This window comes from Lynx rufus, unplaced genomic scaffold (assembly GCF_022079265.1).
Source record: "Lynx rufus isolate CCGP_SWC_20201006 ecotype Redwood Valley unplaced genomic scaffold, mLynRuf1.p SCAF_7, whole genome shotgun sequence".
NCBI lineage: Eukaryota > Metazoa > Chordata > Mammalia > Carnivora > Felidae > Lynx > Lynx rufus.
Genome location: NW_025814889.1, coordinates 83,753,227 through 83,775,933, shown reverse-complemented (window position 1 = coordinate 83,775,933; position 22,707 = coordinate 83,753,227). Strand labels below are relative to the sequence as shown.

The following is a 22,707-nucleotide window of genomic DNA, read 5'->3' as shown; positions in this document are numbered from 1 at the left end:
GGGAGGTTATCTATGATCTTTTTAAAAAGTGTACGGAGACTATACATTTTTACTCCAAAAATATTAATTGATTCTGGGATCCTACTCCTAGGGGTGTTGTGTAATATAAAGCATATGTATCATTTTACCCTTTTAAAACTTGAAATTTTCTGAATTCTGAAACATGTCTGGCCCAATAGATTTTGAATACAGGATTATAGATCTGTAATGATTATCTCAGAGCCTTGAGATTTAAATAATTTTGTAAAAACACACTGGCTGTCACATAGCAAGTGCTTAATACAAGTTTATTATTTCTGCTATGTAGGTTTGTTTGTGGACCAGAGTAACCTGTGCTGAAGAAATTCTGCCACTATTAGCCCTTCTGGACTCTTCTTTCCTAGAAGCCATGCCCCCAATCACCATCTGCAGTGCAGTAACTTTTCAAGTCATATCTGTTGCTTACCATTATATTACTAGCATTGCACATAGTGCCTGATCTATAATATAGGTGTTTAAAGGTGTGGAAATTCCCTCCCCCCAAGTTTTATTGAGAGATAATTGCTACGCATCACTGTATATGTTTAAGGCACACAGCATATAACTTCTCTGTAGTTTACTCAATCTCCCTCACCTCTAAGAGCTAATTGCTCCTTCTGGCGCCTCCATAGCACATTGAACCTATCTCTATAGCACACACATGGTACTATAATTATTTGATTATTATTCTTTTTGCCTACTGCAGTTCTTGTGACATAGTAAATATTTAATGGTCGAATTCTATCACCATAAGACTACAATGCTTCTCGGAGGGAATTGGTCAGTAAATGATCCAAATACATCTAATCAATAACTAAATTGATTTGCCTAGAACAGAATGGGGGAGGTTGCAACTTCAAATGACTCTTAAGGAAAAGAACTCTATCTTGAAAGGAGGTGGTAAGTGATTTTAATAGGACGGACTTAAAACTGCTTTTACGTAGAGTTACGTTTTCACATCTGGAAAAAATGGACATTCACCTACTACATCTTTGTCCATTTATACCATAAACATTTATTGCACATATTGGGTGCAAGATTTACTGTCCTAAGTGAAAGGCTATTTTGACAGTGCTCTGTACACTTAACTTACTTTACAGTAATTAGTATTATGTTTTAATCTTGGGTGAATCTGACAGGCTTGATGGATTTAAGGTGGACTGAGGATCGCAGTGGATCTGGATTGCCGGCTTGAGACACAGGTAACGCGGAGAGAGCGACAGAGAGAGCGAGCGAGCGAGCAGACATGTGTGCCGGGGAGGAGAACGCGAGGGCAGGCTGGGTGGGTGACCAGGTAGGGGGCGTCTGCAGCGGTGGAAAGGGGCACAGAGAAGCGGGGACGCGCGGGGCGCAGGACGCGCTGACGATTACGCTAGACGTGGTGACGTAGCGCGCAGGCCGCAGCGGGGGGCGGACTCTGGGCCTTTCTTCCCCTTCTGATTTTCCCCCTCCCCCCTTTTCTCCCTTTCCGGGTTTGGTTCCCCCCTTTTCTCCCCCTCTCCCCCTTCCTTCCCAAGCCCCTTTCCCCTCCCCCGCCCCAGTCCCCCCTGCTCCCCCGCCCCGGGGAAACCCCCGCCGAGAAGAGCCCGCCCCCAGAAGCGCGCCGCCGCCGGCCGTCGGGGCCGAGCCGCAGCCGAGCGGCCGTGGGCCCGGGCGGCGGGCGGAGACGCGGGCGCCCTCCCTGCTACGGCCCGCGTGAGGTGAGGCCACCTCCCGGCCGAGGGGGCGGGCGGCGCGGGCTGCCCGTGGGGAGGGGGCGTGGCGGCCGCGCGGGCTGGCGGGCGGAGGCCCCTGGCCTGGGTTCCCCGCGCTGGAGCTATCCGGGCCTGGGGGCGGTGGGTCAAGGCCGGAACCCACCGTGAAGGACGGCCCTGAGGCCCGAGACGCCCCGAGTGTGCGCGGGGAGCCCAGGCGAGAAGCGGAGGAGTGGGGGGCGCGGGGAGGGCGGGGGGCTGGCGCCACCTGTGGCCTGTGCGGTGGGAGCTAAAAACTGTTGCGCCCTTGTAGTGCCTTGGGGTGACTAGCTCCATGTGTTTCTTGGGTCTCCGTTTTCCTTCGAGCGTTGGAAAAATGGGAGGGAAAGGTGTTGGAGCGTTTCGAATCATGCTGGTGTCCGAGTTGTTGGAGGACTGGGCTCCGACTAGGAACATACAGGGAGATGTTTCTGGAGCTTAAAAGTTGGGCCTACATTAGGCTCATAACTCACCCTTGAGCTTTTTAAAACTCTTCCTGATTTTGGTAACTCCACAGAGTATTCATTCAATGAATCGTTCTTGGATGAGGATGAGACATGTTTTCCAGGTTTATCGAGAAATAATTGACATACATTATTGTGTATGTTTAAGACACACAACATTATGGTTTGATTTACGTGTATTGTGAAATGACTATCGAAATAGGTTCAGCTAACATCCATCATCTCGTATAGATACGATAAAAAGAAAAAGAAAAGATAAAAAGTGTTTTTTTCTCCTTGTGATGAGAACTCAGGATTTACTCTATTAACAACTTTCCTGTATATCTCATAGAAGTGGCAACCATAGTCTTCAGGTACATTACATCCCTAGTACTTGAGTATCTTATAACTGAAAATTTGTGCCTTTTGATCACCTTCCTAGAATTCCTCCTCATTGTACTCTCTGCTTCTGGTAACCCACAAATCTGATCTCTTTTTCGATGACTTTGGTGTGTGTGTGTTTAATTCTACATATAAGTGATATCATACAGTATTTGTCTTTGATTTTAAGTGCCTTCCAGGTCTACCCATGTTGTCACTTATTTTTTATGGCCGACTAATATTTCCATTATATATATATGTATGTATCACCCAACTTTATTCATCCATCTGTGGACACTTAAGTTGTTGGTGTGGGAAAATTTAAATTCAGATCCCAGTTGGATGGATGTTCTTGTATACATTTTTTTCAAATAGACTTAACTGAAATTGAGAAGCCTGAATCCTGTCTGATGGTGGTAGGCAACATGGAGACTGAAGAAGGAGGTGACATGTTCCACTTAAGGAGTGTCACACATTCCTAACATTTTATTGTATTTTTGGATAGTCAAATTGGCAAATTAATTGTTAGTGGATCCTCTTTCTTTCTCATGTATTTTTTCCATTTCCCTCTTCCAATATTTCCTTTTTTCTATCAAGACAAAAATTATTTAAATTGGGGTGCAAAGTAGTAGGTTAGTTAATTCAGTTCACTTTTTAGTTGTGTTTTTCTTCTCTCATTGCTGATCCCAGAGGTTGAGAGGACAGAGAATCTGTGATGCCTGATGAACTGTTAGCAGAAGTTAAATTTCAGAGTTGCAGTTCCAGCTGTCTTTGTGTCCACTGTAAGATCTATATTGTAGATCTCCGCAATTTAAAACAAAATTTTAAAAATTTACATATGTAAAAATAGGGTGTCTGATGTTTTTTAATGGAAAAGAGTCCAAAGAGGAAATAGCTTCCTTGCTTTTCAGAATAAAAACCAAAGACTTTACAAATGTCTTTAAAGCCCTGGATCTGTAACCCTCTCCCCCCCCCCCCCCCCCCCGCCCCCCTCCTGTGCTCTCCTGGCTGTTCTTGAGCACACCAGGCTCACTTCTGCCTCAGGGGCTATGCACTTACTCCCCAGACCTTCCTGGATTACTGTTTCTTTTTACAACTGCATTGCTTTGTCCCCTCACCTCCTTCAGGTCTTTATTCAGCTGTTACTCAAACAGTGACATTTCCTTGGCTTGATAAATTGCAAAGCAACCCCCCCCCCCCCCCCGCTATTTACATAACTCCTATCCCACTTCTCTGCTTTATTTTCCTCCTTACCACTTAGCAACCTATAACATACTTTATGTTTGGTCTCCCCTGCTAGAAAGTAAACTTAATAAGGGTAGATCATCTTGTTAATTGCTGTGTCCTCAGCACTTAGCATAGCACTTGACATGCATTGGGTGCTCAACAAGTCTCTCCTAGTCCTGAATTTCTGGTCATGATTGGTTGTCCTTGGAGGTGTGGAATTCATTTTCACTAGGATTTTGTGAGGTACTCCTTGGAAGAATTTGAGATCCTTTTTCTGTCATTTCTTGCCACATTTCTCAAGTCTTGTGCTTTCAGGTCATTGAATGAAAGCACTTCGAAGGCAGAGAGGATGGAGCATGGGGGATTTTTGTATTGGTCCTAGAGGAAGATTGTCTCAGATCTCATGTGACTAGAATTTTTACCTGCTGTTTCAGGCTCTTCCCTTGATGTTTGTTCACTTTCCTGATCAGACAACTATCACTGTCCTTACCTCTTTGGCCTCAGGGTGCTGAACAGGCTGGTTCCCCTTTGAATTTTTCAGTAGACTGAAGATATTAATATTTATAGCATGGGTTGTATGGGTAATATTTTTCCCCCATTCATGTGGAGCCAGTTGAGCTCAAAAACTAAGATACCTTTCTCTAACAATGATGGAGTGGTCGGTTTCCGGGGAACATCGTATCCTTTTTTCCCACAAATCCTTTTTTGGGGGCATTTTTAGCAACTAAATTCTGTATTAAGTCTGAAGATAAACGGAGCAGGCCTCCTGAATTCTGTGGATTATCCCTCATTATTTTTTCCTTTCTCATTTCTTGATTGGTGCATTTGTTACCTTCTCTGGCTAGAGTGGCCTAGATGAGGTTTCTCTTTGGGGCAGTGCTGACCACTTTTCTCCGGCTTAGGAAGGCAAAGGGGTTGAGATAGTGCTTTTAACACTTTGTGGGAAAGCTGGTGGCAAAGCCTAAAGTTTTTGCTTACACCTTTGCCAGGACATTGAAAGCTGCCAGGCCTATGAGAGAACAGTTTGTGGTAGGGTGGAAGAACTGGGGATCTTTATCTATTGGACTGGATGAAGTTCTGATATGAATGTAAAGAATTAACAACATCAGAAGTATAATAGTAGTTCTTATTTTGTGAATGATTTCTGACGTAACCTAGGCAGATTGAGAAGCACTTCCACCAAACTTCTGTTGCCCCCTTTTAAATCCTTTTCACAAAGTTTCTAAGAAGTCTTTGTGATACTCCAGAGACAACTTAAACATCTCTGTGCCATGTTGTCACCTCTTGCAGATAATACTGAGTACTGACAATGTTTCAGTGTCGATAATGGTTTGGTAATGGTTTCTGAATGACGCGGTGCTTATTCCTGTGCCACATCTCTTCATAACCCAAGGAAAGCTTTTAAGGAAAAGCACATTTTGAGGAAGGGATAATAAGTGTTGCATTTTGGTTGCATGATCTCAGGAAGTGCAGAGGAATTTTGTGAAACTGTGTGTGTGTGTGTGTGTGTGTGTGTGTTGTTTTTTTTTTTAAAGGTTTTTCTTTGCCTCCTTGTAAGACTGGATAAGGGACTCTGAGTGTCCCTGTGTGGATTGTGCTGCCAACTTACAAGTAGGAAAAATAACTGGACTCATGGCTTGAATGTGTGTGCATGAATACAGTTGGTAGGTCTAATTTTAGAGACCTTCTTCATACACAGTGGCTTCAGTATTTTCCTCCAGCTGTATCCTTCTTACTCTCTGTGTAGAAAACATTTCTCTTACTAGTCTTTTAGTGGTTGGTTAACTTTTGTTCTTACCATGATTGCTGGTTTGGCAGTGTAGCAGGTGTTCCATCTTTCCAATGAAGTTACTCTGTCCATTCCTTCCTAACTTTGAGTTTATTTCTGAAAACAGATGGAAAAGATATCTTAACCTTGATCAGTTTTAACTCCTTTTTGAGTTCCTTTAGATTTCCTTAGCATATATCTGCTTTCTCCAATACTTAAAATTGATATTGAAATCTCTCTTAACTACAGTAGTCTGTGGTGATTTCATCATTTTTCACTTGGGAGGTATGAAAGGCTAGATTCTGGTATGCTTCTTAATTGCAGGTGTCCTTGCTACTTTTCAGCAGGCAGGGTCTCTTATGAGTTGGTCATTGGTTTGAGCCTATACTGGGAAAGCGATTTCAGCTTTCTAGTTTTGACAGTAAGTTTCCCAGAGTGCTTTCCTGTGCTTAAAAAAAAAAAAAAAAAAAAAAAAAAAAAAGAACTTACCAAATTGGGCACCCCAGCTAGAGATGAGAGAAAAGGTGTAAAAGCCTCAGGTGGTTATGTCTCCCCATAGTCAAAACACTTTTGGTATCTTTAAAGGACTCATTCTGTTCCTGTTTGTTAACCACAGAAGCATCAAAAATCTTTCATTCCCTTTAATTACTTGCCTTATTTGTCACACTCTGACTTTTCTAAATTGTCAAAGACTTCGATTTTTCCTGGGAAATAATTTGCAGGTGTTTTTGGGTATTTTCTTAGGGGAAAAAAAATGAAGCTAAATTGTTAAATGTTCCTGTAAGGTCTCTTCTCTGAGACCAGTGTTCTGATTCTTCTATTTTTCCAAGATGTTAATAGTATATTTTACTGCCTCTTTTTTTTTTCCCTCATTGAAGATCTTTTGCAAGCAAGTAAAAACTATAGTTTGGTACTCATACAGTTACTCAGAGGTCCTGAAAGATTTCAGCTTAAGTCCTTATCCTATAGAGCTAGAAATGTAAGAATAAATGAAGTATTAACAGGGTTTAAAAGAACTCACTTATTTCTCGTAGGTATTTGTTGATTGTGAGTCTGTAGTGGAGAGATAAAAAGCTGGTCAAATTTTAGTCAATTCTATCTAGACCTTTTGGAGGTAATTTTGCTCCCATTATTTTATATATGCTTGTCTAATGTACAGTATAGAGATAGACGGTTTTAACTTCATTAACTAGTTTCCTTTGCCGCTTGGTCTGTTACCTTCTTTGTGTGGATGCTTTTGATATATTTCATGTTGATAACATTTGTGTTACAGTGTTTATTATTAATACTGATCAAAACCATATCTGCAAAGCACTTTTGTCTTTCCTAAAAGCTCATTGGACCTTAAAGTGGTGGCAACATTTATATTAAAAGACTAAATTTTCCAAGTAATGTAGTTCATATTTTTTGTGGAGGCAGAGTTTTTGTTGCATATGTCTGTTATAAGAATTTATGTATGATTTTGGTATGTGAGCAGCATTGTGGGCATTAGGTAATTCTTTGTCCCTTGGAGAACTGGGTGGATTAGAGTTGTAAAAGCTTCTGGGGCGCCTGAGTGGCTCAGTCTGTTAAGTGTCTGACTCTTGATTTCGGCTCAGATCATGGTCTCACAGTTTGTGATATCAAGCCCCACATCAAGCTCTGTGCCAGGGCGGAGCCTGCTTGGGATTCTCTCCCTCTCTCTCTCCCTCTTCCCCACTCATACTTGCTCTCTTTGCTCTCAAAATAAATAAGCATTAAAAAAAAAAAGATTTGTTAAAGCTTCTATAAGCTTCCTAACAGAGAATTAAGAGGAAAGTAATCAAGGCAGTGACAATCCAAACTTAATAATGAATGCATTTGAAATACATTTTCTCCCCATGCTCACAAATTGTTCCTTTTCCTTACTCTTCCTTTGTGATTCTGTGTGAAAAGGGAGGAAGAAATTGTAGGACAGTAACCAGCTGATAACATCCAGGAAACAGTGCAGTATGGATAGGTAGCAGGTGAATGTCTGCCCAAGTGCTCACTTAGTGTTTCTAATGCTCTTGGTGGAGGCAGTTCCCAGCAGCCATCAACGATTTGTGGGAAGAACATGGTAGACCTTGTTAAGTGTGATGGACCCCTTTTCATCCTTATTTTATTCCACTGTTCTGCAGCATTTGTCACTGTTGACTCCTCTCTTGAAATGTTTCAGTGACACTAATTTCTTTTCCAGTTGCATTCCTGGGTCTTTTTCTCCTGCCCATCCCTTAGTGTGTGTTTTCCTTAAGATTTCTGTTGTATTCTGCCTCTCTTCCTCTGGTTCTTAAACCTTAATGGCATAAATATCTCTTGGAGAATTTGTTAAGAATGTGGCTTACAGGGGCCACTGCGCTGGGTGGCTCAGTTGGTTAGGTGTCCAACTTCGGCTCCGGTCATGATCTCGCAATTCGTGAGTTCAAGCCCTGCATCAGGCTCTGTGCTGATAGCACAGAGCCCGGAGCCTGCTTACGATTCTGTGTCTTCCTCTCTCTCTCTCTGCCCCTCCCATGCTTCAGCTCTGTCTCTCTCTCTCAAAAATAAATAATCATTACCAAAAAATTTAAAAAAGAAAAAAGAAAATGTCTTAAAAAAAAAAAAAAAGAATGTGGCTTACAAAAGCCTTCATGATCTGGCCCCTGCTAGCTTCTCTGACCTACCTTGTACCACACTTTCCTGTTCTTCCTATGCTCCAGCCATAGTGGCTTTTTTTCTGCCCCAGGGCCTTTGTACTTGTAATTCTTTTTGCCTGAACTGCTGTTCGCCCAGATCTTCACCTGCCTTACTTCTCTTCTCATTATTCAGGTCTCAGCTCAAATGCTCCTTCCTCCATAGACTTTCCCAGACCACCTTATCCAGAATAATTAATCTCCCCTTTTGTGCTTTAGCACATTCCTTTCTTTCATTATCTCCGTAGCACTTACCACTATTTTAAATTATCTTGTTTGTTTTCTTGTCTGTAGTCTGGTTCACACCTAGAACTTAAACCCTATGAAAACAGGGATCTTATTTATATTCTAACTGCTATATTCCTAGTGCCTGGAGTAGTCACTCAGTACACATTTATTGATTGAGTGAATGAATGAATGAATGAATGAAATGTAGATTCTTGTGTCTTATCTCCAGAGATTTTGATTTAGTGGGCTTGGGATGGAGCCAAGGAATTTATTATTTTTGTTTGTTTAAAAAAATATTTTTTAATGTTTATTTATTTTTGAGAGAGAGAGAGAGAGAGAGAGAGAGTGTGAGCGGGGGAGGGGCAGAGAGAGAGGGAGACACAACTCCAAGCAGGCTCTGGGCTCTGTGCTGTCAGCACAGAGCCTGAAGCGAGGCTCGGACTCATGAACCACAAGGTCATGACCTGAGCTGAAGGGGGACACTTAACCGACTGAACCACCCAGGCACCCCTAAGGAATTTATACTTGAACAGAAATTCCAAGTGTTTCTGATGTCTCTGGTCAGTTGTCTTGGATGACATTTAGAAAAACCTTGCTGTACACAGTCAGTTTAATCCACCCTGATGGCTTCACTTGTGTCTGTTACTATAAGCTGCAACTTACCAGTCTATCTCCAGTTCTGATCCCTCGCCTGAGCTCTGGGCTCATTTCTTCAGTGTTCTCTTGAACATCTCCACTTGATTGTCACCTAGCATCTCAGATTCAACATGACTAAAACAAAAATAATTTTACCATGGAAACTTTTTCTTCAGAGTTCTTTTTTTTCTGTTAATGATATCACCTAGGTGCATAAGCCAGAAACCTTGATGTTACACTCCAGTCCTTACTCTAACACTCAGTCATGATAAAGTTATGTAGACTTTTCTCCTCAGTCTGTCTTGAATCCTTCCGTTTCTCTTCATCAACATTGCCACTTTATTAATTCAGGGGACCATCATCTCTCATCTGGATAACTGTGATGGGCTTTAACTGGCCTTCCTGTCCTAGCGTTGCTCCCTTGCTCCTTCTGATCTTTCATTTAGTTCTGTACCCTTCAGCCAAAGAAAACTAAAATTTGTTTTCTATTGCTTACAACCTTTTAGTATCTTCTTTTTGCTCCCAGTACAAAGGCTAGGCTTTTTTTTAAAACCTGGGTGTTTTAACCTCATCTGCTGTATATTTTGCTGTAGTTCTTTGCTTTCAGGGTTAGGCATCAGTTACAGATGAATTACTTGTTCTTTAACCCTCCTCGTTCTCTCACCTTGCTGCCTTGGATATACTCCCCTGAATGCCTCTCATCCCCCAAAACAACAAAAACAGAAACCATCACTGATTTAGGTATCATGTTCTGGAACCCTTTCAGGGCATCCTAAACCTCTCATTTTGTCTGCCTCTTTTGAACCAGTTTCTACAGAGCTGGGTTCCCCTTTGTCTTTACCTTAACCATATTTCTCTCTATATATCTCATTCTGAGTTTCTGCTCACACTGAAATTAAATTTGCTAGGATCGTGATCTCTACTGTGCCAACAGAGCTCTCTAGAACATGTGATTTTTGTCTTATTCCTCTACTGACTATAAGGAAGAGAAGCAAAGAAAGAAACTAGAAGATTTGAAGCATATGTTCTAGAGGTGTGTGTTCTAGGTTGTGATTTTGCCAGTTGTTTTGCCTCTCCTAGCTAATATCGTAACCAAGAGAAATCATTGTTTGAGTCTTGATTTGGACCAGAGCTATACTAAGCCCAATAACTGAAATCCTGAACCAAAGTTTTGCTCTCATTGCTTGTACCATCAAAGATTTACCTTTCCTATTATCATAGTATCTTCAGACTTACATTATGCATACCCCTTTCCAATCTTCTTATTTTCCCTTCATAGTTATTTGGTTTAAAATTTATTCTTTGTGTTTTATCTCCATCCTATCAGTGTTTTTGGTTATGAAGTCAAAATAGGGATTTTTACTTGTAGTATTTTCCTTAAATGGTAGTGCAGATCTTTTTGAATGAATGCGATGGCTGAAAAATTACATGTATTTGACCAGTGAGATAGTACTATTGAAAGAATACAGACTTGTTTGGTTTCTGTGTAGGCTTTATGAGAAATAAAATCAGAGCCACTGCTTAAATGAATTTTTAACCCTGTTTGAAGTTCTCTGATGCTTTTCTGAGTTTAATGTCATTGATTCCACTGAATCAGTGTCTTTATATGTAGAATGGAGTTGATGGTCTGTATCCTTTAGGGTAGAGGAAAACTTTTGGTGGTGTCTCTTAAGGTTAAGTAAGTAATGCTTTTTTGATGTATCTATTGATTTAAAATGTAAATGCTTGAGACTGACGCTGCATTTAATGGATTCTTAAGCTAGCTTCAATATTTTACTCACCTACAGTTAGCTAGTAATATGGAAGAGGGACAAAGAAGTGTCTGCAGATATTAACGAGCACATTTTCCATGTAGCTGGTTGTATTTACACCCAGTGGCCATAGTAAGCAAGGATAGCCTACCTCACAGAAGGACAGTCTGTATTAAACACGATCAAATTACTAGTCTCTAAATACTGTTCTCCAACGCTGTTAAATAACACAACAGTATTGAAGTTAATATTGGCCAAGAGAAAATGGTGCTTTATTTCTGTGTGCTCTGTTTTCTTCCATTTTCTTCCTTTTTTCTCTTTGGAATTAACATTGTTTTCATAATTGCTTTTCCTCTTGGTTTCTTATAGGTTGGGAAATGGCAGTTGTCTTTTCAGTTTAGTGGACTGGCTGGATCCAGGCGTAGGATCTACTCAAATCCATAATGTGTTCTAGGCCATGAGGTTCTGTTTTCTCTGTTTCATCTTGTCCTTTATTGTTGACTTGTGTTTTGCTCAGTGCCCACAGTAAGGGCATTCTGCCACATGAGGACCCCTGAAAAGCTGATAGATTTTCAATGAAGAATGACAGGAACTCACTTGCTACTGTTTCATTTTACCAACCCAGTTTTTTTCACTTAACACAGATACAGTCTTGTTATCTAACTGCTTAGGTGTACTACAAGCCTATCATATAGCATTAGCTTAGAAATCAGAGAAACTGTCCTTTTATTATTAGTTTGTGTTTAAAATAAGTGGTGCCTATGTTTTTCTTCCTAGAATAGTTCTCTGTTAGAACATCTTCCCTTAGCTTCTGATCCTTCTGTATTTTTATAATAGAAGGAGGGATCTTCAAGTGAGGTTTATAGAACTGCTTCCAAAGTAATACCTAACATCAAGAAAATTTATGAAGAGACCAACTCATTCATTCACTCAGATGTTTATTAAGTGCCTGTTTGTTAGATACTGTGTTATATGCCAAAGATACCAAAAAAAAAAAAAAAGTGACACTGCCCCTATCCTCAAGAAGCTCATGTTTTATTTTTTTTTTTTGAAAGTTTACTTATTTTATTTTGAGAGAGTGTGAGTGAGCAGAGGAAGGGTAGAGAGAGAGGGAGACAAAAGATCCCAAGCAGGCTCTGCACTGCCAGCACAAGCCCAATGCGGAGCTCAGACTCACGAACCATGAGATCATGACCTAAGCCAAAATCAAGAGTTGGGTACTTAACCAGTTGAGCCTCCAGGTGCCTCAATTTTTTTTAATTGAAAAAAAATTTTTATTTATTTTTTTTAATTGAAAAAAATTTTTATTTATTTTTTTTAATTAGAAAAAAATTTTTAAGTTTATTTAATTTGTGAGAGAGAGAGAGAGAGCACTCACACTGGAGGGGGAAAGAGAAAATCCCAAGCAGGCTCTGCACTGTCAGTGTGGAGCCTGACATGGGGCTCAAACCCATGAACTGCAAGACCATGACTGGAACCAAAATCAAGAGTTGGACTCTTAACCGACTGAGCCACCCTGGCTCCCCAAATTAAAAAAAAAATTTTTTTTAATGTTTGTTGATTCGTTTTGAGAGAGAGAGAGAGTGAACGAGCAGGGGAAGGGCGGAGAAAGAGGAAGGGAGAATCCCAAGCAGGCTCTGCACCATCAGCGTGGAGCCTGACGCAGGGCTCGATCTCATGAAACTGTGAGATCATGACCTGATCCAAAATCAAGAGTCAACCACTTAACTGACTTAGCCATCCATGTGCCCCGGATCTCATGTTTTATTATAGATTCCAAAAAAATACAGTTAACCCTCGAACAACATAGGGCACCCAGCCCCACGCATGGTCAAAAATCCATCTATAACTTTCAACTCCCCAAAACTTAACTACTAATAGCTCGCTGTTTACTTGAAACCTTACAAATAACATAGTCGATTAACACATATTTTGCATGTTATATGTATTATATACTGTATTCTTACGATGAAGCAAATTAGAGAAAAGAAAATGTTATTAGTAAAATCATAAGGAAGAGAAAATACATTTATGGTACTGCACCATGTTTATTGAAAATATTCACATATAAGTGGACCAGTGTAGTTCAAACCCGTGTTGTTCAAGGGTCAACTGTACATAAGCTGTAAAGTTACAAGTGTTACAAGATGGTGATAAAATGTAATAGGAAAGGAAGGAGGAGGGATGGTTAACTCTAAGTGACAGGATCAGATTCAACTTTTTAGAGAAGGTAAAATTTGAATGGAGTCTCAATGGATTCTTTCATTTAACCAGCATACGGATAGCTACAATATTAGGTTCTAAGAGTATAAAAGAACAAAGAGCTTAGACAGGCCCATCAGTGATAACGCAGCCTGATAGAACGCTGAGCTTAAAGGAATGTACAAGGTGCTTTGGAAGCACAATGGAGATCTGGAAAGACTTCCTGTCAGAAGGTAATGTTCCAGCTGAATCTTGAAGGACTGGTAAAAGTTTGGTGGAAAAGTATAGGGAAGAGAGTTTTGGGGAGGAACTGTGTGTATAAAGAGTGGAGGTATAAAGCAAAGCAGCGTAGGGGCGCCTGGGTGGCGCAGTCGGTTAAGCGTCCGACTTCAGCCAGGTCACGATCTCGCGGTCCGTGAGTTCGAGCCCCGCGTCGGGCTCTGGGCTGATGGCTCAGAGCCTGGAGCCTGTTTCCGATTCTGTGTCTCCCTCTCTCTCTGCCCCTCCCCCGTTCATGCTCTGTCTCTCTCTGTCGCAAAAATAAATAAACGTTGAAAAAAAAATTAAAAAAAAAATAAAGCAAAGCAGCATGATGCATTTGACACACTGCAAGGAGCAGGATGTGCCTACATATGGGATGCTTGTGGGGATTAGTCAGAGAAGAGGCTAGTGAGGTAGGTAGGGGCCTGATCTTGAAGGCCTTCAATAAGCCAAAAAGTTTACATTTTGTCTTAAACTATGAAAACTATTGAAGGACTTTTTTTTTTTTGGGGGGGGGGGAATGTGGGAACTGGGTTGGAAAATAGACTGGAATCAGGGATCCAGTTTAAGGGTAGTCAAAATAGTCCAGGTTAGAAATAGGCCTAGGGGCACCTGGGTGGCTCAGTCGGTTGAACGTCCAACCTCAGTTTAGGTCATGATCTCCCGGTCATGGGTTTGAGCCCTGTGTCAGGCTCTGTGCTGACAGCTCGGAGCCTGGGGCCTGCTTTGGATTGTGTCTCCCTCTCTCTGCCCCTTCCCCACTCATGCTCTGTCTCTGTTTCTCCTAAAAATAAAAAATAAAACATTAAAAAAAAGAAAAAGAAATAGGCTCCATAGTGGTTCTACAAGTACACAGGATGAACAGATTGAAGAGCTATTTAGGAGGTAGAATCAGACTTGGAGGGTGTGCGTGTGTGTGTGTGTGTGTGTGTGTGTGTGTGTCCGCGCGCACACATGCACGCTTGCATGTGCATGAGTGACCAAGCAAGAGAACCAGAATGAGAGAGAATAAATAGTGGTAATTAAGAGGGATGAGCTCTTGGATGACTCCTGGTTTTCTGGGTTCCATACCAGGGTGGATGGTGACATTATTTATGAGTTAGGGAATACAACAAGTTGTATGTCTAGAAATACAGGTAAATTTATTTTGGACTGGAAGTTAGGTGTACTGGTTTGGAGTTGGAGAGAGAATTTGAGGCTGGAGAGACATTGTGAGTCAACTGTGTATATATGCTGCAGTTGAAGTGAAATGTTGGGTCATCTAAGGATCATGTTGAGACTGAAGAGCCGAACGCTGAGGAGAGAACCTTGGAGAACACTGACAGTTAAAGGTGTGACTGGTGGCAGCGGAGTCTTGGAAGAAAATTGTGGAGGTCAGGAGGTAAATGGAAAACCAATAAAATGTGTGTGATAGGACCTTAGAGAAGAGAGTTTGAAGGTGGAGGAAGGTGAAGTCATGTTAAGTGAGGTAGAAAGGTCAAGTATGATAAAGACAGAAAAGAACTTAATGGATTTGGCATTCAGGTCATTGGTGACATCAGTGAAAATAGGGTCACTGGAGTGATGAGAGCAGAAGCCAAATCGCATTGGATTGAGGAATAAATAGAAGGTGGGAAAATAAAGGCAAATAAGCCCTGTTTTTCAAGATGATTGCAGAGGGGTGGGGACAGAGAATAGTAGGGAATGTGGGGTTCAAGGAAGAGTTTTTTAAGATGACAGATTTGAGCATATTTATATATTTGGTGAATGAGCAAGACCATAGAGAGTGGTAATAATGGAGGGAAGTCCTGGAGTACGTAGAGAAGATGAAATCCAGAACAGAGGTAGTGTTATTATTTCCTTCATTAAGATGGAGGGAAAAGGTCAAGAAAGGTGTGGGGACAAATGTTTGGTGTCTGAACAAAGGAATTTGAGGGCCTTAGGTCCTTACTGTTCCTTGTGATGTAAAGTTATCCTTTTGGGTTAGGGACCTGATGTGTAAAATGGGGGCCTTGAGCAGAGCCAACTCTGAATAGCTTTTGAGAGGGTAGGAGGGATAGCTGACTAGGGAGGGGTCTTGTATGGCTGGCTAGGCAGGCAAAGGTAGGGGAGGTGGTGTGAGGGCCGGAAGGCATTTCAAGTAGATAGAATAACCTGAGCAAAGACCTAGTATTAAAGGATATTGTATGTATGGAGATGTAGCACTATTTTGAATAGCTGGAGAGAATATATAGAGACCCTGATTTTATGGTAGGCTTTAAGAGTTGTGTTAAGCAATTTGGGATATTTTGAGGGAAAGAGAAACCTCTGAAGATTTTAATCAGAGAAACAGAATGTTTGTTTTACAAAAGTAACTGGTAGCAATTTAGAGAAATACTTACAAGGGATTTAGAGTAGAGTGGGAAACACTTGTTAGGAGGCTGGTGTAGTAGTCCATGCAGAAGATGTTGAAATCTGGGTAGACCAAGGTATGCTGGGTAAGAAACAAAACCCAGCTCTCAATAGCTTGAAGTAAGTTTACTTCTCATTCACAGTACACATCCACAGGGGTAGGTCAGAGGCTTTCCTGTATTCAGGAATACAGGCCAACAGAACAGTTATCATCAAGAACATAGCTGGTTGCTCTGATGGAGGCCAAAAAAAAAAAAAAAAAAAAAAAAAGCTCTGGAGGTCTTGCTCCATTAACTAAATTCTTTGCCCAGAAGTGGTGGGAGTGGGGAAAGGTAGGAGCTGAGAAGATCAGATGGGTCAAGGAGATGGTGCTAGAACTTGGAAATTGGTTAAATGTGAGAGGAGAGGGAAGGAATTGTGAATAAATGACTCTCAGTTTCTGTCCTGGGTGACTGGGTGGTATTGTTAACTGAAATAAGAAAGGGCTTTAGGGGCACCTAAATATATAAAGCAAATATTATTAGACCTAAAGGAAGAAATAGGAGTACAATAATAAGGGACTTTAATACCTCACTTTCTTCAAGGGGTAGAATATCCAGGCAGAAAATCAATAAAGAAACATTCCCATGAATGACATGGTAGACCAGATGGACTTAACAGGCATACACAGAACATTCCATCCCAAATCAACAGAAAAAACATTCTTCTCAAGTGCTCATGGAACATTCTTCAGGGTAGATAATATGTTAAGCCACAGAACATATCTTAATAAATTTAAGATTGAAATCATATCAAGATCTTTCCTGGCTACAATGGTAGGAAACTAGAAATCAATTACAAGAAGAAACCTGGAAAATTCACAAATATGTAGAGATAAAGAACATACTATTGAACAGCCATTGGATCAGAGAAGAAATCAAAAGAGAAAAAAATACAAGAGACAAATGGAAATGGAAATACCAACATACAAAATACTAACCCTATGGGATGTAGCAAAAGTAGTTCTAAAAGAGAACTTCATAGTGATAAATGCCTACATTAAGAATCAAGAGAGATGTCAAGTAAACAACCTAACTTTATACCTCAAGAAACTAGAAAAAGAAAGAACTAAGCCTAAAGTTATAGAAGGAAGGAAATAAAGATCAGAGCAGACATAAGTGAACTAGAGACTAAAATGATGATGGATGAAATCAATGAAACAAAGTGGGTTGTTTGAAAAAAAACCAGACAAACCTTCAGTTACACTCACCAAGAAGAAAAGAGAGAGGACTCAAAATCAGAAATGAAAGAGGAGATGTTATAACTGATACTGCAGAAAAACAAAGGATTCCAAGAGATCCTACAAACAATTTATATTCCAACAAATTGCACAACCTGGAAGAAATGGATAAATTCCTGGGAACATACATACTACTGAGAGTGAATCATGAATAAATAGAAAATCTGAACAGACCCATTTCTAGTAAAGAGTTTGAACCAGTAATCAAAAATCTCCCAAGAAACAAAACTCCAGGACCCGAAGTCTTCACTGGTGAGTTCCATGAAATATTTAAAGTAGAATTAATACCAATCTTTCTCAGACTATTCAAAAAAATAGGAGGGAACACTTCTAAACTTATTCTCTGAGGCCAACCTAACCCTGATACCAGAGTCAGGCAAGGGAACTGTAAGAAAATAAAATTTCAGACCAACATCCCCAAAGAACACATATGTAAAAATCCTCAACAAAATATTAGCAAACCTAATTCAACAGTATATTAAAAGAATCATATACTGTAATCAAGTGGGATTTATTCCAGGGATACAAGGATGGTTCGACAGCTGTAAATCAGTGTGGTATACCACTTGAACAAAATGAAAGCTAAAAAACATGATCATCTTAAAACAAAACATGATCGTCTCAATAGATGCAGAAAAAGCATTTGTCAAAATTTAGCATCCATTAATGATAAAAACTCAATAAAGTAGATACAGAGAGAATGCATCTCAACATAATGAAGGCCATGTATTACAAGCCCACAGCTTACATGGTACTCAACAGTGAATAGCTGAAAGTTTTTCTTTGCCACTTTTATTCAGCATGGAATTGGAAGTCCTAACTGGAGCAGTTGAGCAAGAAAAAGAAAAGGCATCTAAATCAGAAAGGAAGAAGTGAAAATGTCACTGTATGCAGATGATGTGATATTATATATAGAAGACCCTAAACATCAAAAAAAAAAAAGAATAAATGAATTCAGTAAAATTGCAGGATACAAAATCAATATACAAAAATCAATTATGTTTTGTACACTGATAATGAACTATCAGAAAGAGATGCTAAGAGGGGTGCCTAGCTGGCTCAGTTAGTTAAGCATCTGACTCTTGATTTTGGCTCAGGTCATGATTTCACGATTCACGGGTTCGAGTCCCATGTTGGGTTCCCTGCTGATGGTGCGCAGCCTGCTCTGGATTCTCTTTCTCTCCTTCTCTCTCTGACCCTCCCTTATTTGCACTCTCAAAATAAACTTGATTTTTTAAGTGTTTATTTTTGAAGAGAGAGAGCATGGGAGCAGGGAAGGGGCAGAGAGAGAGGGGGACAGAGGATCTGAAGTAGGCTCTGTGCTGGCAGTGGAGAGCCTACCACAGGGCTCGGACTCACAAACTGTGAGATCATGACCTGAGCTGAAGTTGGGTGCTTAACTGACTGAGCCACCCAGGCACCCTCAAAATAAATAAACTTAAAAAGTATATATTAAGAAAATAGTCCAAAAAAAGAAAAAAGAAAGAAAAGAGTCTTATTTACAATTGCATCAAAAAGAATAAAATACCTAGGAATAAATTTAGCCAAGGATGTGAAGGGTCTCTACACTGAATACAGTAGATGTTGATGAAATAAATTGAAGATACAAATAAATGGAAAGATATTCTCTGTTCATGGACTGGAAGAATTAATATTGTTAATATGTCCATACTACCTAAAGCAATCTAAAGATTCAGTTCAATTGCTACCCAAATTCCAGTGGTATGTTTCATGGAGATAGAACAATCCTGAAATTTGTATGGAACCACAAAAGACCCCAGATAGCCAAAGCAGTCTTGAGAAAGAAAAACAAAACTGGAGTCATCACACTTTTTTTTTTAAGTTTGTTTTGAGAGAGAGAGAAAAAGTACGAGTGGGGGGAGGGGCAGAGAGAGGGAGAGAGAGAGGGAATACCAAGCAGGCTCCACCTGGGCTCAGACCCACAAACCATGAGATGATGACCTGAGCCGAAGTCAGATGCTTAACCAGTTGAGCCACCCAGGAGCCCTTGCATCACACTTCTTGACTTCAAACTATATAGCAAAGCTATAATAATCAAAACAGTATGGTAACAGCATGAAAATGGTCATATAGATTGATGGAACAGATTAGAGAGCCCAGAAACAAACCCAGGCATATATGGTCAATAAATTTATGACACAGGAACCAAGAATATATAATAGGGAAGGACAGTCTTTTCAGTGTTGGGTAGACTGGACAACCGTCTTCTACCATATGTAAATATAAATGAAAAATGAATTAAAGGCTTTGAAACAGACCTGAAGCCATAAAACCCTTAGAGGAAAACATTGGCAGTAAGCTCCTTGACTTCTGTATTGGTGATGAGTTTTTTGGATTTGACACCAAAAACAAAGGTACCAAAAGCAAAAATATACAAGTGGAACTACATCTAACTAAAAAGCTTTTGCATGCAGGCGCATGGCTGGCTCAGTTGGTAGAGCATGAGACTCTCGATCTTCCGGTCTTGAGTTTAAGCCTCATGTTGGACGTAGAAATTACTTAAAAAATAAAAAAATAAAAAATAAAAAGCTTTTTGCACAGTAAGGGAAACTCAATAAAATGAACGATCTGGTAGAAAAAAATTAGCAAATCATATCCAATAAAGGGTTAATATCCTCAAAATATATGAAGAACTCCTACAACTTAAATAGAAAAAACACAGTCTGCTTTAAAAATGAGCAGAGGAGGGGTGCCTGGGTGGCTCAGTTGGTTAAGTGTCTGACTTCAGCTCAGGTCATGATCTCAGGGCTTGGCTCGTGGGTTCAAGTTCTGCATCAGGCTCTATGCTGACAGCTCAGAGCCTGGAGCCTGATTCGGATTCTTTGTCTCTCTCTTTCTCTCTGCCCCTCACCTGCTAGCACTCTGCCTCTCTCTCTCTCTCTCTCAAAAATAAACATTAAAAATTTTTTTTTTATTTTTTATTTTTTTCAACGTTTATTTATTTTTGGGACAGAGAGAGAGACAGAGCATGAACGGGGGAGGGCCAGAGAGAGAGGGAGACACAGAATGGGAAACAGGCTCCAGGCTCTGAGCCATCAGCCCAGAGCCCGACGCGGGGCTCGAACTCACGGACCGCGAGATCGTGACCTGGCTGAAGTCGGGCGCTTAACTGACTGCGCCACCCAGGCGCCCCAAACATTAAAATTTTTTTTAAAAAATGGGCAGAGGAACTGAATAGACATTAAAAAGTTTTTTTAGTGTTTATATTAGAGAGAGAGAGAGAGAGAGAGAGAGAGGGAGACACAGAATCTGAAGCAGGCTCCAGGCTCTGAGCTGTCAGCACAGAGCCTGACACGGAGCTTGAACCTGTGAACCATGAGATCATGACCTGAGACGAAGTCGGATGCTTAATCGACTGAGCCACCCAGGGCACCCCTAGACACTTTGTTTTGAAGTAGACATACTGATGAACAACAGGTACAGGACAAGGTGTTCAATGTTACTAATCATCAGGGAAATGCAAATCAAAATCACAGATACCACTTTATACTATTGTTAGAATGGCTAGCATCAAAAAGATGAACAAGTGTTGGCAAGGAAAAGGGAGCTTTTTGTGCAGTGTTGGTGGGAATGTAAAGTGGTGCAGCCACTATGGAAAACAGTTCCTCAAGAAATTAAAAACAGAACTAAAGGTAGAAAAAATTTTACATTTTCACTTAAAAATATGAACCAGCAATCCTGCTTTTGGATATATACCTGAAGAAAATAAAGTCACTATCTCTAAGAGGTATCTGCATCCCCATGTTCACTGTAGTATTAAACAAGAGCCATGACATGGAAACAACCCAAGTGTCTGGCAACAAATGAACAGATAAAATGTATGTGCATACAATGGAGTATTTTGCAGACATAAAAAGAAATCCTGCCATTCGTGACAATGTGGTTGGACTTTAAGGGCATTATGCTAAGTGAAATAAGGAAAGACAAAATACTCTGATCTCATTAATGATGTGGAATCTAAAAAAACAAAACATAATTCATGGAAAAGAATGGTGGTTGCAGGGGTGGAGGTGGGCAAAATGGGTTAAGGTGGAGAAAATGTATAATCTTCCAGGTATGAAAAAAAGCCTTGGAGGTTTCACGTACAACATGGTGGCTGTAGTTAATAATACTGTGTTATATATTTGAAAGTTGTTAACAGTAGATCTTAACAGTTCTCATCACAAGAAACAGTTATAAATATGTCTGGCGATGGATGTTAACCAGACTTACTATGATCATCTTTCAATATATACATATATTGAGTCATGTTTTACACCAGTAACTAATATGTCGATTATATCACGTATATCACATAAAATGTGGGGGGGCAGATTTGGGGTTAGAAGAGTGTTGGTAGAGAGTTCACTTTTGGAAATATATATCAGCTAATTGTGTAAATGAATCTGGAGCTCTTAGAGAGAGGAAGGGATGTTTCAATCCAGGATGAGGTCACCAGGGCAAACTTGTGGAGTGATGAAGCCCCGGTAAATAGAATTTAAGAGGTACTTCTGGTTTGATGGCTTTGGATTTTAATGTAAAGATTGCTATTTGGGGGACGAAGGCAAGCCTGTGACTAGTATTTTGAGTAAGGAGCAAATATAAGCTGTGAGAAGCTGCTGCTTATACCACTTACAGGTACTTCAGAGTATGTTAGCTCTGTTATTTGTGCTAAAGGTGGACTTATTTTTATTGGGCCTTAGATGGAATGCATTTTAACTTTTATTTGAAGTTGGATATATTTGGCAATTCACAAAATTTTAATAAAGTTACTGTAACCTAGTTGCCAAGACATAGAAAGGCTAAAAATTGGTCCAGTGTCCCCATACTTACAAGAAAGTTAAGTGAACAAAGAATGTGATATTATGTAAGTATAATAGATAATATATAATATTATGTAAGTATAATAGATAATAGATCATTTATTTCTCACAATAATAATCCCCATGGAGTAGTACTGCAGTATCCTTATTTTACAGTTGAAGCTTAGAGTGTCTTTTGTCTGTTCAGACTGCTATAACAAAATGCCATAGACTGTGTGGCTTATCAACAACAGAAACTTATTTCTCACAGTTCTGGAGGCTGGGAGGTCCAAGGCACTAGCATGGTTGAATTCTGGTGAAGGCCTTCTTCCTGGTTCATAGCCAGCTGCTTCTCACTGTGTCCTCGCATGGTAGAATGGATAGGGATCTCTCTGGAACATTTTTTTATAAGGCACTAATCCCATTCACCTCCTAAAGGCCCCACTTCCTAATACTATCATTTTGGGGGGTTAGGGTTCAAAATGAATTTTGGGAGGACCCATGCAGACCATAACAGAGAGGTTAGGTTAGGTCATGCAGCCAGAGCATAACAGCTTCATGCCAAGGTCTGTGCCTGTAACCACCACCTGGAATTGGTTTTTCAGGACACAGCAAAATTTACACCGGATAGCTAAGAGTTTGGGTTAACGTTGTTTCTTATTCTTTTTCACCCCCAATTTTTTTTAATGTTTATTTATTTTGAGAGAGAGAGAGCACAAGCATGGGAGGGGCAGAGAGGGAGAGAGAGAATCCCAAGCAGGCTCTGTGCTGTCAGCGCAGAGCCCGACGTGGGACTCAAAAACTCAGAAACCGTGAGGTCATGACCTAGGCTGAAATCAAGAACCTGACGCTTAACTGAGCCACCCAGGTGCCCCAATGTTTGTTTTTGAGAGAAACAGCATGAGTGAGGGAGGGGCAGAGACAGAGGGAGAAAAGGGA

General features: G+C 40.4%; 1 protein-coding gene across 3 annotated transcripts in view; it reads left to right on the top strand.

Annotated features, from left to right (window-relative positions):
- The first annotated feature begins 1,640 nt into the window (after positions 1–1,640).
- R3HDM2 (R3H domain containing 2) overlaps positions 1,641–22,707 on the top strand; it is a 161,448-nt gene continuing 140,381 nt past the window's right edge. Inside the window, exon 1 of one of the 3 annotated variants that reach the window (XM_047065832.1) lies at positions 1,641–1,718. The gene's annotated coding sequence lies outside the window, so the exon portion shown is untranslated. The remainder of the gene's footprint in view (positions 1,719–22,707) is intronic. The other 2 variants (XM_047065835.1, XM_047065837.1) reach the window with 2 other exon arrangements.